The 19,149-nt window shown below is 42.6% G+C and overlaps 1 non-coding gene across 1 annotated transcript; it reads left to right on the top strand.

The window, feature by feature from the left end:
* The first annotated feature begins 16,659 nt into the window (after positions 1-16,659).
* LOC119621823 (small nucleolar RNA U13) lies at positions 16,660-16,763 on the top strand. Its single transcript, XR_005238422.1, has one exon. It is a non-coding gene; the product is annotated as a small nucleolar RNA U13 (small nucleolar RNA).
* Positions 16,764-19,149: the final 2,386 nt, after the last annotated feature.

Below are 19,149 nucleotides of genomic sequence, written 5' to 3'. Positions count from 1 at the left end.
GTGCATGCTACTACATCTGGCTAATTATTTTTTTTTTTAAGTAAAGATGAAGGTTCCACTATGTGACCCAGGTTGGTCTCGATCTCCTGGGCTCCAGTGGTCCTCCTGCCTTGGCCTCCCAAAGTGCTGGGATTATAGGTGTGAGCCACCGTGCCCGGCCAGGGCATGAGTTTAAACAAAAAAGGGACAGAGACCATCTCCAGGGCTTCCATGATCTGGATATCAGACCTGCTTTCCCACTGAAAATAACTAAAAATACAGGAAAGACAATTAATGCAAATCTTCTTAAAACCATAGAAGGGCTGACAAGAGAGAGAAGAATTTACAGTCAAAAGTGCAGGAGATGGTGGGAACCAAGAGAAGGAAGCAGAGCACCAAAATCACAGGTGCCCTCCAGGAATTTTGAATGTGGGGAACTTGAATTTGGAGTTTCCTAGACCTGAGGATCAGAGTCAGACTTTGCACGAGGTGTAGGGGAAGTGCAGAGTTCGTGGTCACTCTCTCTTTCTGCACACCCCCAGGCTCCTTCTAGGGGAATGAAACTCAAGTGCAACCAACCCCACTCTCCTCCCCCACCCACCCTCTGGCCGCTGCCCCGGTCCATGGCAGGGAGGCCAGAAGCATCTCTAGGCAGGAGGAGACCCGAGTCCCTGCCCTGGAATCACCTCATTCTCTAACCCCATACTCTGATTCATCTATCAGGAGCGGGAACACAGAAGAGATAGGTGAGCGAGAAGGAAGTTGCATTCAGAAGATACAACACGTAGACACAAGCACTCTGGTTCAGTGAAAGAGGAAGTTTCCCCATGATATCTCCAGCCTGGGTCCCCAGTCACCCTTCTGAGAGTATCTGAGTTGATGTGGAAATCCCAACACAACACCACGCTCTTGGCATCAGATCTCCAGCTCCAATGCTGAGTCCAATGTATAAATTTTTTTTTTTTTTTTTTTTTTTTTTTTTTGGAGACGGAGTCTCGCTCTGTCGCCCAGGCTGGAGTGCAGTGGCCGGATCTCAGCTCACTGCAAGCTCCGCCTCCCGGGTTTACGCCATTCTCCTGCCTCGGCCTCCCGAGTAGCTGGGACTACAGGCGCCCACCACCTCGCCCGGCTAGTTTTTTGTGTTTTTTTGGTAGAGACGGGGTTTCACCGCGTTAGTCAGGATGGTCTCGATCTCCTGACCTCGTGATCCGCCCGTCTCGGCCTCCCAAAGTGCTGGGATTACAGGCTTGAGCCACCGCACCCGGCCTAATGTATAAATCTTGTAACCCTTGACAGACTTGCCCTCATCTTCACGTCCTCCTCTACACTTTTGGGTTTTCCAAGTTTGAGAGGAAGGCAGAGGTCTCAGATGGTTCTGGTCTCCTATGCAGTGGAGTTAGTGTTTGTTTGCTTGCTTATTAGTTGACTGCCCACAACCCAGTTCTCCATCCACAGCCCTATTAGATTTTCCTTTGGAGAACTACCACTGTCAGCCCCACCCCTCGCTTCAGTGGGGAGTCTGTGAATTGTGCAGGGAGCACTGACAAATGGACATAGATCATCACCGACAATGCTGCAGCCAATCTTACGAACAAGCCCATGTCCAATTTCCTCTAAAGAATTTAAGTTTCAGGATTTTTGCCACACCTTCTGGAAAAATAGCTATTCACTTTCTCCTGGCATCCCTGGGTGGAAGAAATGTAAGTCTGGAGCTGCCTGAGAACAAAGCCAACAGAGGAAGGAAAAACTCTAGGGTTAACAAACAAAGAAAAAGGATTTTAGAGACATCAACCAACTCTGGAACCTGCTGTGCCTGAAGCCAGTGTACTTCAGAACTTTTCAGCTAAGTGGGCCAGTGCTTGGCTTTTATTTCCCAATAGGCCCATTTGAGCTGGATTGATCTTGCTTGCATCCCAAAGGGTTCTGCCTGATACAACCTCTCCCCTAACCACTGTGCTCCACATCCCCTCACCTACTCTGCGTCAGACCCTGAAGCTGCCAGAAGCCTCCCTGTGAGACTTGACCTCAATTTCAGAGTTCACAACCCTTCCATGGACGTCTGGGAAAGATGCTGACATATATCCCTCCCTTTTAACAACACCCTATGTGACATCCATCAACATGTCAATTACCAGGCCTGGAGGCATGCGACTATAGTCCCAGCTGTTCTGAAGGCTAAGGTGGGAGGATTGCTTGAGCCTAGGAGTTCAAGATCGGCCTGGGCAACATAATGAGACCTTGTCTCTATGAAAAATTTACAAATGAGGATTAATAACCAGAATATGTAAGGAGCTCAGACAACTCTAGGAGAAAATCTAATAATCCAATCAAAAACTGGGCAAAAGATCTGAACAGATATTTCTCAATAGAAGACATACAAATGGCAAACAGGTATATGAAAAGGCATTTGACATCATTGATAATCAGAGAAATACAAATCAAAATTACAATGAGACATCATCTCATCCCAGTTAAAATGGCTTATATCCAAAAGATAGGTAATAACAAATGCTGGTGCGGGTGTAGAGAAAAGGGAATCCTTGTACACTGTTGGTGGGAATGTAAGTTAATGTAGCCACTGTGAAGAACAGTTTTGAAATTCCTCAAAAAATTAAAAATAGAGCTACCATATGATCCAGCAATCCCACTGCTGGGCATATACCCAAAACGAAGGAAATCAGTATACGGAAGAGATATCTACACTCCCAAGTTTATTGCAGTGCTGTTCACAAAAGCCTAGACTTGAAAGCAACCTAAGTATCTGCCAGCAGATGAATGGATAAAGAAAATATGGTGCTTATACACCAGAGAGTACTACTCGGCCTTGAAAAAGAATGAGATCCTGTCATTTGCAATAACATGGATGGAACTGGAGGTCACTATGTTAAGTGAAATAAAGCAGGCACTGAAAGACAAACTTTGCATGTCTCACTTATTTGAGGAAACTAAGAATTAAAACAATTGAAATCATGGAGATAGAGAGTAGAAGGATGGGTTACCAGAGACTGGGCAGGATAGTGGGCATAGGGGAGTGGAGAAGGTGGGGATGGTTAATGGGTACAAAAAAAATAAGATGAGGCCAGGCGCAGTGGCCCATGCCTGTAATCCCAGCACTTTGGGAGACCAAGGTGGGTGGATCACGAGGTCAGGAAATCGAAACCATCCTGGCTAACACAGTGAAACCCCATCTGTACTAAAAATACAAAAAATTAGCTGGGTGTGGTGGTGGGTGCCTGTAGTCCCAGCTACTCAGGAGGCTGAGGCAGGAGAATGGCATGAACCCAGGAGGCTGAGGTTGCAGTGAGCCGAGATTACACCACTGCACTCCAGCCGGGCAACAGAGCGAGACTCCGTCTCAAAAAAAAAAAAAAAAAAAAATTTGAAAGATAAAATGAGACCTTGTATTTGATAGCACCACAGGGTGACTATAGTCAAAAATAATTTAATTGTATTTTAAAATAACTTAAAAAGTATAATTGGATTGTTTATAACACAAAGGATAAATGCATGAAGTGATGGATTCTTCATTTACCTTGATGTGATTATTACATGTTGCATGCCTGTATCAAAATATTTTGTGTAACCCAGAAATATATACACCTACTATGTATTCACAGAATTTAAAATTTAAAAACTTAAAACTCAAAATTTAAAAATGTAAAAATTAAACTAAAAATTAAAATTAAAAACTACAAAATTAGCCAGGTGTAGTGGTGCATGCCTGTAGTTGCAGCTACTCAGAAGGCTGAGGCAGGAGGATCACTTGAGGCCAGAGGTCAAGGCTGCAGTGAGCTATGATCGTGCCACTACACTCCAGCCTGGATGACAGAGAGAGATGCAACCCTGTCTCCAAAATTAATTAATTAATTAATTATTAAAACAAAACCAGTTGTAGAAATAAACAAAGACCAACCATATGAGAACAAGGAAAGGTTATGTATTCAGATCTTGGTATGACAAGGGAGTCAACCACCATTATTTGTGTTTTGGCAGAGACTCACAGGCAGGCAGTAGAGTGGGAGAGCTTCATAGTGGGGAAGAGAGAAAGCTTCAGGTGTGTCCTGATGGGAGGCTGTTGGCCTGGGGAAGCTGTAGGTGAGCCAACTAGAAGCAGGGAATCCTATGTGACTGGGTTAAGAAAGCATATCCACTTTCTCTGATTTGGTCCTAAGTAGAAAGTGGGGACAGAAATTAGGAAAGTTGTCAGTTATTAATCAAGTCCCAGCCATTTAGGGCCAGTTGTTACAGGGATTATTGTTTAGCTTCCTGGACAGGCTACCAGAGACAAGTCTGACTTATAGAGAGTAGCCTGGCTGCCTGAGCTGGCGACTGTGGATGATGGACTGGTTTTTCAGGGCTGGTTGCTGCAAATTAGGGGTCAGAGTTTTAGTTTTACAAATGAGCCGGCCATTTCTGCATGTATATTCAGCCTCTCACAGGGTAGGAGAGCAATTTTCCACATTCAAAAAGAGATTCAAAATGGATTTCAGGGAGAAGACCTATATACTTGTTTTTCAAAACAAATTGATCACCTCTTTGGGTGTCTAAACAGGAAGCCCAGGACTAGCCTGGAGGGTGAGCTGAAGAACAGGCTAAATTTTCTCTGCATAATAGAATAACGTGAATCCTAAGATTGTGGCTGAGAGAGAAAAGACAGCAAAGATCCTGGTCTTAATGGCAAAGGAGGTGGTGGGGGCAGGAGCTGGTGTTCTCTTTTGATAGATGGGACCCCAGCAGCATGGTGACAACAGACATACAGCTGGTACCAGGTTCCGTGGGGTGGAGATGGATGGTGGAGATTAAGGTCCCATGGAGATTGCTCCATTAGGGCTCCCCCTGCTGGACCCGGTGAACCCAGCATTTTTGACACATTGTCTTTTGGGACCATTCACTACTGTTTTCCCCAAACTTTTGGTATGTTTTACACAATACCACTGGATTAACAGGACCGAGGAATGCAAGAAGGAAGCGTTTGTTCCCATGTCAGGATGAAAGAACATCACTGTGCAAATGACAATTAGGAGAATACCGTCATCTACAGTAATCTTCCCAAATAACCTGCAGGGTGGCAAGTTTAGGAATTACTGTACTTCTGTGGCTTGAAGTTCCATTTATTTCCTCTAGGCTTTAAAATTCTGGAAGGGTGCAGCATTGGGGGATCTCTGGTTTGTACCCTGCATAATGCAAAAATCCTTGAGGATATCAGTTTGGTATCACTATCATGTGGACGTCACTGAAGGTAGGGAAGGGGAACTGAGAACAAAGGCAGAGCCTTCCCACGCCCCCTCCCCCAGCCCCATCTGAGAATGTGAAACAATGTTGTGAAGCTGAAGTATGGAGAGGAAATGATGGACTCAACTACCATGGGTGTAGACCACAGGAAGGATGGGATACATGTTTGACCAGTGGTGGCGTCAGGGCTGAAGAAGACACCAGGCACCTGTAAAGATTCTCTCTCCTGAGGCGGGTGGATCACCTGAGGACAGGAGTTCGAGACCAGCCTGACCAACATGGTGAAACCCTGTCTCTGCTACATATACAAAAGTAGCCAGGTGTGGTGGTGCATGCCTATAATCCCAGCTATTTGGGAGGCTGAGACAGAAGAATCGCTTGAACCCGGGAGGCAGAGGTTGCAGTGAGCCAAGATTGCGCCATTGCACTCCAGCCTGGGCAACAAGAGTGAAATTCCATCTCAAAAAAAAGAAAAAAGGTCCCTCTCCCCTTGACTTGGCTTCCAGTGAGCAGGCAGGATCTGGCTCATCTTCACATTTTGTTTGACTGGGATGGTTTGGAAATATTTAACTAATTTACACCCTTAAAATATTGGGCCAGGCACAGTGGCTCACACCTGTAATCCCAGCACTTTGGGAGCCGAGGTGTGCGGATCACCTAAGGTCAGGAGTTCAAGACCAGTCTGGCCTTGAAACCCCGTCTCTACTAAAAATACAAAAATAGCCATGTGTGGTGGTACATGCCTGTAAATCCAGCTACTTGGGAGGCTGAGGCAGGAGAAAGACTTGAGCTTGGAAGGCGGAGGTTGCAGTGAGCACACTATTGCATTCCAGCCTGGGAGACAGAGGGAGAGTTTGTCTCAAAAAAAAAAAAAAAAAAGAAAAAAAAAAAAGAAAAGAAAAAATTGGAAGAGATCTCACACTGACATGAAAGACCCGACTTTCTTGGAAAATGGGAAGATGCGGTATTCTCACATGTAGCAATCAGCCGAGGCTAAGCAAGAACCAATCACCTTTACTTTGCCGCACTCCCCACCATGGGCTATCATCTCCCTCTACTAAAGCCAAAGTCCAGGTGCCATTTGTCGGAATACTTGCCCAGTTGTTTTCCTTATACAAATCCACTTCACTCATTTGTGGTAATTGCCTTGACCACGTAGAGGTTTGATTCAGGGACACTGGAGCTACCAAACAAAAGATACCAGCTGTCTCTCTTTTTGGCTCATCAGCAGAGGTCAAGCGCGCTTGAGAAAGAAAAGGAAACCAAAGCCCAAGGGCTCCCTCTGCTGGACCTAGTGAGCTCAGCATTTTTGGCACATTCCAGACGTTAAACTTGAAGAGACACATTTCCAACGTATAAATGTGCAAGGCCAAGCCTCCAACGGAAATGTACAAAAGAAAAAAGAAGGAAGAAGAAGAAAAGAAGAAGAAGAAGAGGAAGAAGAAGAAGAAGAGGAAGAGGACGAGGAAGAAGGAAGGAGGAAGAAGGAAGAAGGAGAAGAAAGAGGAGGCGGCAGCGGTGGCGGCGGCGGAGGAGGAGGAGGAGGAGAAGGATTTTCTCCTGAATCCAGCACAGCATACAGAAACATACATTTCTGTATGTTATATTATAGACTTCCTGTCTCACCTGAAATGAATGGAGAGAAACTGAGAATCACTTGTGAATGTCATAAACCAGGGACACAGTTTCCCTAAAAGACGGGTATTTAATCACAGCATGTTTAATGATGAGTTGCAAAGCTATACAGAACTTAATTCCTAGAACCTGTGAATGTAACTTGTGGCAAGTGAGACTTTGATGGTGTGATTTAAGGATCTCAAGATGTGGAGATCATTTTGAATTACCTAAGTGGATCTTCAGTGTAATTGCAAGGGTACTTAAAAGACAGGCAGCTGGGCTGGGCACAGTGGTTCACACCTGTAATCCCAGCACTTTGGGAGGCTGAGGTGGGCGAATCACAAGGTCGAGAGATTGAGACCATCCTGGCCAACATGGTGAAATCCCATCTCTACTAAAACTAAAAAAAATTAGCTGGGCATGGTGGCACGCACCTGTAGTCCCAGCTACTCAGGAGGCTGAGGCAGAAGAATCATTTGAATCCAGGAGGTGGAGGTTGCAGTGAGCTGAGATCGTGCCACTGCACTCCAGCCTGGGCGACAGAGTGAGACTCCATCTCAAAAAAAAAAAAAAAAAAAAAAAAGAAGAAGAAAAAGAAAAAAAGAAAAGGAAAGAAAAAGAAAATCTTCGTTCCTTCCCAAGACAAAGCACGAATATTCCTCCCTTTGCTCTTAATGTCCAGCCACTTCATGAATGACATATATATATCTGTAACTTCCCAGTTCTCAGGAGCTAAGAAGTTGATTTGTAAGCCCAGCTCCCACTTCCCCAATCCTGTAGCTGTTGAATGAAGCCTGCACTGCTTGATACTCACTGTCGGTTTCACATATTAGCTTCACGACTTGGAACAGGAAACAGTCCCCTTTCTAGGGTGACCAGGACCCCCAATAACAAGATGGGCCTAGGAAGGAAAAGCCCTGAGCACTCCCAGGCCCCAGCACATGGGCTCCTGATTTGGGTAAGAACTGACTTCCTTAAATTATCAACTGTTCTGATCAGGCACAGTGGCTCACGCCTGTAATCCCAACATTTTGGGAGGCCAAGGCAGGCGGGTCACTTGAGGTCAAGAGTACGAGTCCAGCCTGGCCAACATGGTGAAACCCTGTCTTTACTAAAAATACAAAAATTAGCTGAGCATGGTGGCACATGACTGTAGTCCCAGCTACTCGGGAGGCTGAGGCAGGAGGATTGCTTAAACCTGGAAGGCGGAGGTTACAGTCAGCCAAGATCATGCCACTGCACTCCAGCCTGGCGATGGAGCAAGGCTCTGTCTCAAAAAATAAAAAATTAAATAAAAATTAAAAACATTATCCAATGTTCTAACTCATCAGCATGGTATAGCTCGCCATTACTCAGGACGTTAATTCCTCTCAACAACATGCTCTAGCTTTCAGAGGTCTTGGAACCATTTTGTTAGTTTCACTTTTAAGAACACTGTGATTTGAAGTGCTATATTAAAAGATACTGTATCTTAAGTTTAATTTTTTGATAGTTGCTACCAGAGATATAGAAATGATTTCTGTATATTGACTTTGGATGCAGCTGCTCTGCTAAATTATCATAGTTATATCAAATTAGAGGATATTTTGGATTTTCTATGTATGTTATCTTGTCAATGAAAACAATGATGTTTTACTTCTTCCTTCCCAATCACTATGCCTCTTATTCTTCCTGCTTCATTGACCCTACTAGTAGTTTTACTGCCATGTTGCATAAAGTGATAATAATAGACATCCTTGTTTTCCTTGACCTTAGGGAAAAAGTGTTCCATTTTCACTATTCAGTATAACTGGAAGTTCATGCTACATGAATACAGTAACTCCAGTGCCATTCACCAATAAAATTCCAGTTCATAATTGTATTCAATGTATATACAGTGTTTTTTGTTTTGTTTTGTTTTTTAAGAAACAGTCTTGCTTTGTTGGCCAGGCTGTAGTGTAGTGGCATGATCACCACTCATTGCAGCTAACTCCTGGACTCAAGCGATCCTCCTACCTCAGCCTCCCAAAGTGTTGGAATTACAGGTGTAAGCCACCACAGCACCCAGCCATTTAAAAAATATTTTTAATGTGTGGGTCACAGTTTAAAATTTGGAGCTCTCTCCCAATAATCGGAATGCCTAACTTCTCTTGAAATATCTGATTATCTTGCATGCCCATGTAACAGCAATTAGCCCGGGGAAGCAGGAGCTGCCCCTCTTTACTATGCTGCTGCATTCCCCACCAAGTGCTATGGTCTCCCCCGAGCTAAGGCCAAAACAAGTATACTGACAAAGCTTTGTCAATATCTTGCCCTATTGTTTATCTTTTCGTTGTTGTTGTCATTTGAGACAAGGTCTTGCTCTTGTCCTCCAGGCTGGAGTGCAGTGGCATGATAAAAGTTCACTGTAGTCTCCAACTCCTGGTCTCAAGTGATCCTCCCGCCTCGGCCTGCCAAAGCCCTGGGATTGCAGGTATGAGCCACCATGTCCCACCCCCATTGTTTATCTTACCCCAGGTCTACTTATTTTCTATACCTCCTTTCTCTTGTAGAGACTTGACTGTGTAACTCCCGGGAAAACAGATGCAGTGAGCCATTAAATAAAAATTCCTGTAGCTGAAATCGCTTGAACCCGGGAGGCAGAGGTTGCAGTGAGCCGAGATCGCGCCACTGCACTCCAGTCTGAGCAACACAGCGAGATCCTGTCTCTCTATATATATATGTATATGTGTGTGTGTGTGTGTGTATACACACACATATATATATAGACAATATAGTGAGATCCTCCCGCTCCCCGCCCCCGTCTCAAGAAAAAAAAAACAATTCCTCTAGCCAAGGGTTTACTCTCTAACTTCATTTCTCACCGCGGATCCCGCTCAAGCGGAGTCCGGGAGCCAATCGACGTCCAGTTGTCCAATTGTGCCCCCTGCTGGACAAGGTTCACTTGTTCAGCGGTAACTTGAGAAACGGAGAGCTCCAGTTGAGAGACTCCAGTTCCCTCTGCCAACAGTTTAGTAACAGTCCAAAGGTTTTAAACACTATCAAACACTGATAAGTCCCAAATATACATCTTCATTCTAGTCCTCAGTTTGGAGCTCTAAATCTACACATTTAATTGCCTGTTTGGATATGTACTCTACGTCTCAAATTCATCGTATCCAAACCTTACTCTGGACGCCTACTCCAAGCCTGCTCTTGCTACATTCTTCCTCATCTCAGTAAATGTTAACTCCATTTTCCAGCTGCTCAGGCCAAGGATCTTGGAATCTTCCTTATCACTCTTCCTTCTCTTACACCCTGCATCCAGTCAGAAATCCTCTCAGTTCTACATTCAAAATATACCCAGAGCCGGGCACAGTGGCTCACACTTGTAAACCCAGCATTTTGGGGAGTCAAAGTGGGTGGATCACTTGAGGCTAGAAGTTCGAGACCAGCCTGGACAACATGGTGAAACATCATCTCAAAAAAAATTATATACATCTATATCTATAATCCAAATACGTGTATATATATATATTCAAAACTACTTCTTCTCTTCCTCCTCCTGCTCGTTCTTCTTCTTCCTCTTCTTCTCCTCCTCCTCATTCTTCTTCCTTTTTTTTCTTTTTGGAGATAGAATTTCACTCTGTCGCCCAAGCTGGAGTGCAGTGGCATGATCTCGGCTCACTGCAACCTCCGCCTCTCAGGTTCAAGCAATTCTCCTGCCTCAGCCTCCCAAGTAGCTGGGATTACATGCATGTGCCACCATGCCCAGCTAATTTTGTAATTTTAGTAGAGACAGGGTTTCACCATGTTGGCCAGGCTAGTCTTGAACTCCTGACCTTGTGATCCACCTGCCTTGGCCTCCCAAAGTGCTGGGATTACAGGTGTGAGCCACCACGCCCGGCCTCATTCTTCTTTTCTTCTCCTCCTCCTCCCTCCTCCTCCTCCTTCTTGTCCTTCTTCTTCTCCTCTTTCGTCATCTTCATTCTCCTCTTCTTCTTTCCTCACCTCTTCCTTTCTTTTTCCTCCTCACCACTTCTTTTCCTTTTCTGATCAATAGAACCCTGAAGCCAACAGGTGGGGAAGAGCAAGACAGATAGCTGTGCAGAGGTCATCTGGAATGGGGAACTATTCCAGATGAGTGAGGAGGGTATCTACCCAGGGATGTCAGAGGGGAGTGTCAGAACCTGCGGAGGGAGGGCACTTACCTGTGTGTGCACACAGGGATGGCCCCTCATGTACGCCAGAGCTTGAACAGGGTGAGTGGAGTCCTTTGCCAGAGGGCATCCCAGTAGTGGGAAGCGAGACCAAGCAGGATGAGGAGCCAGTCATGCTGGAGAGGAGCAGTGGCTGAGATAAGCGACTAGTTACACTCAGGGGATTGACTGAACAAATTAGTAAATATATCATGATTAATGGGAAACGAGTTTCTCATTCTCAGAGAAGGTATTTACACATATGGGATGGCAGAAAACTACAATGACCCATGTGGTACTTGATTGCAACTAGAGGTACAGGAGTGAATTCATGGATTTCAATCTGTTTCATGAATGAAATAACACATGAATGCAAATGAGAGACCAATTCCAACAAAGTCAGGATCAAGACAATGGCACCCAACTATCACAATGATTATTTAACATTCTAACAGTGGGGTTCTTGGTTGCAAAGGAAACCAATTTGGGTTAACTTAAGCAACAAAAAAGAATTCATTCATAAGACCTTGGGCAGCTGACAGATTCCATGAAAAGGCTAAAGTACCAAGTTTAGAAAATGGGTCAGAACCCAAGGAAACAATGAAAGAAGAACCTTCTCCAAGTTTCCCTAGGGACAGCCTAGTTCAGTGCCATCAAAATGGGTACTGAACCCTTCTTTATGTCTTTATAAAGTCTCAGTGTAAGTTTAGTCAGATACCTGCATGCTAGCCAGTAGGTTTCCAGGAAAACATGTATCTAGCTTTTAGGTCCTTAGAGGTGGGAAGGAGGACTTCCTATCATGACTCACACAGTGATAGAACCTCGTAATAGAGAAATGTAGTTCAGCTGCATGCTGCAAACAATGCTCCGAGAGTGCTAGCCAAATGCAATTACAAAACAGAACCATATAAATGGTATCAACCCTGGAAAGGATATATCTTTATTATTTGCAGTTAGCATGATTACATATGGGAAATTCAAAATTAACTGGGAAAAGGATTAGAGGCAACCCAGTAACGCATTAAAGTATCAGGTTATAAAAGGGTTTTACAATTTGTCACTACTGACATTCTGAACTGGATAAGCCTTGGTTGTTGGGGGAGAGAAGAGATATTCAGTGCATTGTAGGATGTTTAGCAGCATCTTTGGCCTCCAATCACTAGATACCAGTAGCACTCCCTCCCCTACCAAGTTGTGACAAACAAAAATGTCTTCAGACCTTGCCAAATGTCCCCTGGGGGGAAGGCAAAATCACTCCCATTTAAATTGGGTTGTGCAATTAATTTATAAGAATAACTTTCTTACATTAAAAAACTAACAAATTAAAAGTTATAATGAGGTCAGGCAAGGTGACTGATGTCTGTAGTCCCAGCACGTTGGGAGACAGAAGTGTTTGAGCCTGGGAGGCAGAGGTTGCAGTAAGCCAAGATTATGCCACTGCACTCTGGCAGGGGCAACAGAGCAAGACTCTGTCTCAGAAAAAAATCATAATGAAAAATCATTTTTGTTCATATTTAAATCACCTCAAAATCAGATTAAATCCATCTGAAATGACTTTGTGTATGGTATGAGGTAGGGATCTAACTTTACTTGTTGATTCTTTACAAGATCCTGATTAGTGTATTTATCTTATATCTTGCCAAATCAAATAAATTTAATTTTAGTTTAAGTTCCAGGATACATGAGAAGGATATGCAGGTTTGTTACATAGCTAAACATGTGCTATGGTGGTTTGCTGCACCTATCAAACCATCACCTAGGTATTAAGCCCTGCATACATTAGCTATTTATCCTGATGCTCTCCCTCCCCTGGCGCCCCTGACAGGCCCCAGTGTGTGTTGTTCTCCTGCCTCTGTCCATATGTTCTCATTGTTCACTTTCCACTTATAAGTGAGAACATGTGGTGTTTGGTTTTCTGTTCCTGTGTTAATTTGCTGAAGATAATAGCTTCCAGCATCATCCATGTTCCTGCAAAGGACATGATCTCATTCCTTTTTATGGCTGCATAGTATTCCACGGTGTATATTTACCACGTTTTCTTTATCCAGTCTATCATTGATAGGCATTTTGATTGACTCCATGTCTTTGCTATTGTGATTAGTGCTGCAATGAACATACACATGCATGTATCTTTATAATGGAATGATTTATGTTTTTGGTATATACCTGGTAATGGGATTACTGGGTCAAATGGTATTTCTGAGAACTTGATTATTAGTTCTAAGGTTTTTCTGTAAATTCTCTTGTGTTTTTTTAGGTAGATGATCATGTTGTCTACCAAAATGACAATCTTGTCTTTTCATTTCTCATATTTATACCTTATTTCAACTTTCTCTCTGGCTATCTTTCCTAACACTACAAATGCAATGATAATTGTGGTAATAGTGGCACTCTGCCTCATTCCTGGCTTTAGAGCTTCATCATTATGACCAATGAACATTTGAATATGGCTAGTGTGACCAAGTAACTTAATTTTCAGTGTTGTTACACTCTAATTAATTTAAACTTTAATGGGCTTGGCGAACCTGGCCCATCTCAAAATAAATAAAATCGAACTCCTATCTCATCTCAGACTATACACAAAAATACATGCCAGGCTTAAACATACAAACAGAAAAGTCATGAAAGAATTTGAAGAAAATGTAGGAAAGAGGCCAGGTGTGGTGGCTTATGTCTGTAATCCTAGCAATTTGGGAGCCTGAGGTGGGAGGACTACCTGATCCCAGGATTCAAAAGCACTCTGGGCAATATAAGGAGACCCTGTCTCTACACAGAAAAGAAGAAAGAAAGACAGAAAGACAGGAAAGAAGGAAGAAAGGAAGGAAGGAAGGAAAGAAGGAAGGAAGGAAGGAGAGAGAGGAAGGAAGGAAGGAAAGAAGGAAGGAGGAGAAAGAAAGAGAAAGAGAAAGGAAAGAAAGGAAGGAAGGAAAAAGGAAAGAAAGGAAGGAAAAAAGAAAGGAAGGAAGAAAAAAGGTAAGAAGGAAGAAAGGAAGGAAAAAAGGAAGGAAGGAAGGAAGAAAAGGAGGAAAGGAGTGAGGGAGGGAGGGAGGGAGGGAAGGAAGGAAGGAAGAAAGGAAGGAAGGAAGGAAGACGATGTGGCTGAGATGGTAACTTTCTTAGCCAAGAGAAGAAACCCAAAAGCTGTGGTGAAAAACAGTGGTCATAAATGACTATGTGGATATAAAAAACTTTTCTATGGTAAAATGTACCAAAAACAAAATCAGTGCACTAAGGGGTCAGGGATGGTAAATTTTTCAATGCATATGGCAGATAAAAGTCAAGGTCTATATTCCAGCAAGAAGTCTTACAAATTGAATTTGTTTAAACAAACAAACATTCCAATAGAAAACAAGCAAAGAATATGATTAGAGAATTCACAGAAGAGCAAATCCAAAAGGCTAAACATGAAACAACTACTCAAATTAACCAGTAGTTTGAAAAGTGCTTGAGTCAAAATAACATGTCACCTTACACTTATGAACTGGAAAAATTATAACACCCTTAAGCTGGCATGGATCTAAGGAAAGGTGAGCACCTTTAAGTTGGCATGGGGGTGAGGAAAAGGGTACCCTTTCATGTAGAAGCAATTTTGGATCATCCATTAGCAATACTCCCACACGTTCACTTTATCTCAAAATCCACCTCCTAAGAATCTACCCCATTAAAACAAAAGCAGAACTATAGAAGGTAAATATACAAGGAGGTTAATTGTTGCATTATTCGTGGCAGCAAAACTGGAAATAAAGTCAATGCCCATCAATCTGATAATGGCTGAGTAACTTTGGTTTGCCAACACCACTGAGTACAGGACAAGTGTTTAAAAATCACAACAAATTGAACAAAGAAGCAGCTAGGCAAAATCAATTTCCCTTAAGCCAGACATGAAAGAGATTTGCAAAAAATGTAAAGCAATGTCAGTCTTTACATTGATTTTTGTTTTTGAAAATGCAGGCATTTTTCATTAAATATATTAATTGTGTTAACAATTAACATATAACATGCATGGGGCCAGGTGTGGTGGCTCACGCCTGTAATCCCAGCACTTTGGGAGACTGAGGTGGGCAGATTGCTTGAGCTCAGGAGTTGGAGACTGGCCCGGGCAACATGGCAAAACCCCATCGCCATGAAAAATTTAAAAAGTAGCCAGGTGTGGTGGTGCACACCTGTAGTCCCAGCTACTAGGGAGTCTGAGGTAGGAGAATCGCTTGAGCCCAGGAGGTGGAGGCTGCCATCAGCCAAGATCTCGTCACTGTACTCCAGCCTAGACAACAGGGTGAGACTCTGTCTCAAAAAAAAGGGGGGGAGGTTATCACTGTTATCTAAAATAAATATATAAATATTTTGAAAATAATTCTCATTGAATGAAGATTATAAGGAAACTATAAATGTAACTAGAAAAATATTAGACAACTCAATAGAAAAAATCACTAATGATCTGAGTTTATACCTTAGTCCATTCAGGCTGTTATAAGAAAGTAGCACAAATAAACAAAACACCACTTTGAAACAAGAGAAATTTATTTCTTACTATTCTGGAGGCTGGGAAGTCCAAGATCAAAGCGCTGGCAGATTAGGTGTCTGGTAAGGGCCCACTTCCTGATTTGTAGAAATGAGGACTTTTGGCTGTGTCCTCACATGTCGAAGGGGAACTCGGGCCTTTTTCTTAAACGTCCCAGTCCCATTCATGAGGGCTTTACTCTCATTGTTTCATCACCTCTGAAAGGCCTCATCTCGTAACATCATCACATTGGTGATTCAATCTTAACATATGAGTAGAGAGGGACACACACATTCATAGCAGTAAACTTCACAAAAAGAAAATCCAAATGACCATGAATTATATAAAAGGATTCTGAATAATTTATTATTGTTAAAACATATGGCGAAATTAGCAGTATTGCACCAATATTAATTTCCTGGTTTTGAACATTATGCTATGGTTATATAAGAGAGTAACTTTAGGGAAGTTCAGTGGAGGGTTGGCAGGAATTCACTGTACCATTTTTTACAACTTTTCAAAACACTAAAATTAGCTCGGCATAAACAGTTAAAAACGTGGAGGAGTCAAATTTTAACATTTTACATTAGAGTATGGGAACAATGATTTCTCAGTACTTTTAGCTGTTACTTTTTTCTCTATTCACCTTACTGCACAGTTCTGGTACTAAATAGATGCTCACTTTGCCAGCAAAAGGTTCTAGTGTTGGCTGGGCACAGTGGCTCACGCCTGTGATCCCAGCACTTTGGGAGGCCGAGGTGGGCAGATCACAAGGTCAGGAGTTTGAGACCAGCCTGCCCAATACGGTGAAACCCCGTCTCTATTAAAAATACAAAAATTAGCCAGGCATAGTGGCATGCCCCTGTAGTCCCAGCTACTCAGGAGGCTGAGGCAGAAGAATCGCTTGAACCCGGAAGGTGGAGGTTGCAGTGAGCCGAGATCATGCCACACTATACTCCAGCCTGGGTGACAGAGCAAGACTCCGTCTCAAAAAAAAGAAAGGTTAGTGTTAGTGATGTTGCCAAGTTATTAAGCTTCCTTCCTCACTAATAGAAACTAACACAAAGAAAAGATTACTTCCTCTTTGGGAAATCTGGTTAAAGCTGATGAGGCAATTTAATTAAAACAATACCACAAACTGAATCTTTGTTTACTGCTTGAAAAGCTACTTTCTAGATCCTTTTGTAGTTCATAAGTGTGATGATTGGGTTTTCAGACTCGTGTATAAGATGTGCCTCCCTCATTCCTTGTTACAACATCAGCACATTACACATCTGAATGGAAAAAAAAAAAAAGATAGTTTCTGAATAGTTTCAGAAGTACATGTTAAGATTCACCTTAAGGCCGGGTGCGGTGGCTCAAGCCTGTAATCCCAGCACTTTGGGAGGCCGGGACGGGCGGATCACGAGGTCAGGAGATCAAGACCATCCTGGCTAACACGGTGAAACCCCGTCTCTACTAAAAAATACAAAAAACTAGCCGGGCGAGGTGGCGGGCGCCTGTAGTCCCAGCTACTTGGGAGGCTGAGGCAGGAGAATGGCGTGAACCCGGGAGGCGGAGCTTGCAGTGAGCTGAGATCCCGCCACTGCACTCCAACCTGGGCGACAGAGCGAGACTCCACCTCAAAAAAAAAAAAAAAGATTCACCTTAGTCATATAGGTCAAGAAATGAAACATAAGCAATATTTCCGAATCCCCTGCATGTGGCTTCCCCAATAATAATCCATGCCTCCCTCCAGAAGTCAGCAACATTCTAATTCTAACTTTTTGATAATTTTGCCCTCACTTTTCTTTTTATTGCTATTAGTCATATAGTTTTTGTTTGTTTGTTTGTTTTTGAGATGGAGTTTTGCTCTTGTTGCCCAGGCTGGAGTGCAATGGTGCGATCTTGGCTCACTGCAACCTCCGCCTCCTGGGCTCAAATGATTCTCCTGCCTCAGCCTCCTGAGTAGCTGGGATTACAGACACGCACCACCACAGCCAGCTAATTTTGTATTTTTAGTAGAGACGGGGTTTCTCCATGTTGGTCAGGCTGGTCTTGAACTCCTGACCTCAAGTGCTCTGCCCACCTCGGCCTCCCAAAGTGCTGGGATTACAGGTGTGAGCCGCTGTGCCCAGCATATAGTTTTCTTTTAGCTATCTTTAAGATTACATATTTACATGTATGGAACAAGATACTATGTGTTCATTTGATTTTGCAAATTTTTATAATATCACATTGATGACAGTATTCTAGGTACTCATGTAGCTGTATTTCATTTTTTTCATTGCTGAATAGTATTCCATTATGTGGATATACTGCACTTCATCAATCCACCTGCCTTATAAGTGGGAGCTAAATGATGAGAACACATTGAGGGGAACAACATACACTGGGGCCTATTGGAGGGGGGAGGGTAGGAGAAGGGAAAGGTTCAGGAAACATAACTAATGAATACTAGGTTTAATACTTTGGTGATGAAGTAATCTGTACAACAAACCACCAGGACACAAGTTTACCTATGCAACAAACCTGCACATGTACCCCAAACTTAAAATAAAAGTTTTTTAAAAAGTGTATTCAAGGGTTGAGATTTAACATAATTAATAGCTTTTACTGTCTCATCAAGCGCAATCTTAAATGAAGCTGGAATTTTTCTTAACAGTGAGTGTGAAGTGATAAAGAATACAACTTCTAGTACAATTTAGTGCTATTACCTTGCTTCCTGCTAAGGTACAGCCCTTTTATGTACCATTGCTTTTGCACCAGCAATGTAATGTCAACACAGAGAAAAAAGCAAATAACATCTGTGTATTATTACTAAAATAGTTTTGACCTTGAAGATGCCCCCTGAAAGAATCTTGGGATCTCCTAGTAGAACCCTTCCTCTAGAGGATGCATCTTAGAGGAATCTCTGTATGCATGTGTGTATGTCTGTGTATAGATGCTCCTTAACTTATGGTAGAGTTTCGTCCCAATAAGTCTGTCATAAATTGAAAATATAATAAGTCAAAAGTAATTTTCTACTTAATATTTTCCATTTATGATGGGATTATACTGAATGTGTACTCAGTATACTGAGTACTGAATGTGTATGGCTTTTGCACTATCATAAAGATGAAAAATTATAAGTTGAACCATCATAAGTCAGGGATGGTCTGCATGTGAGTGTGTGTATGTATCTCCTACTTCAGTAGATAATGCTAAAAAAATTCCCCAAACAATTGCATGAATTTACACTCCCAAAAGTGTACAATATGAGAGTTACCATTGCCCCACATCCTTGCCAACCTTGGTACTTTGCATTTTTAGCAATCTGAAGAGTATGTAATGGTATCCACTATGATACTGATTGGTTTCTACCTCTAGAGAGGTCGAGGACCTTTTCTTATACAATTGGAGTTCACTGGATTTTCTTCTTGTAAAGTCACTTTGAAGTGATTGGCCAATTTTGCTATTGGATTGCCTGATTTTTTTTTTTTTCTAATTGGATTTGTATTTTCCTCAGTTGATGAGAATTGTTATGGAAAAAGATAGAATTTCATCAGACTCATTTCTGCCTTCACTGGGATAGTTATATTATGTTTTTTTATTGTATTTGTACTGGTGATAAATACACTAAATGAGTTTCTAATATTAAACCACCCTTGCATTCCTGACATAAACACATCTTGGCTATGATATATT

Source organism: Chlorocebus sabaeus, chromosome 6 (genome assembly GCF_047675955.1).
Source record: "Chlorocebus sabaeus isolate Y175 chromosome 6, mChlSab1.0.hap1, whole genome shotgun sequence".
In the NCBI taxonomy this organism is placed as follows: Eukaryota; Metazoa; Chordata; class Mammalia; order Primates; family Cercopithecidae; genus Chlorocebus; species Chlorocebus sabaeus.
Note: the sequence above shows the minus strand (reverse complement) of the source record. Positions and strands in the feature narration are given on the sequence as shown.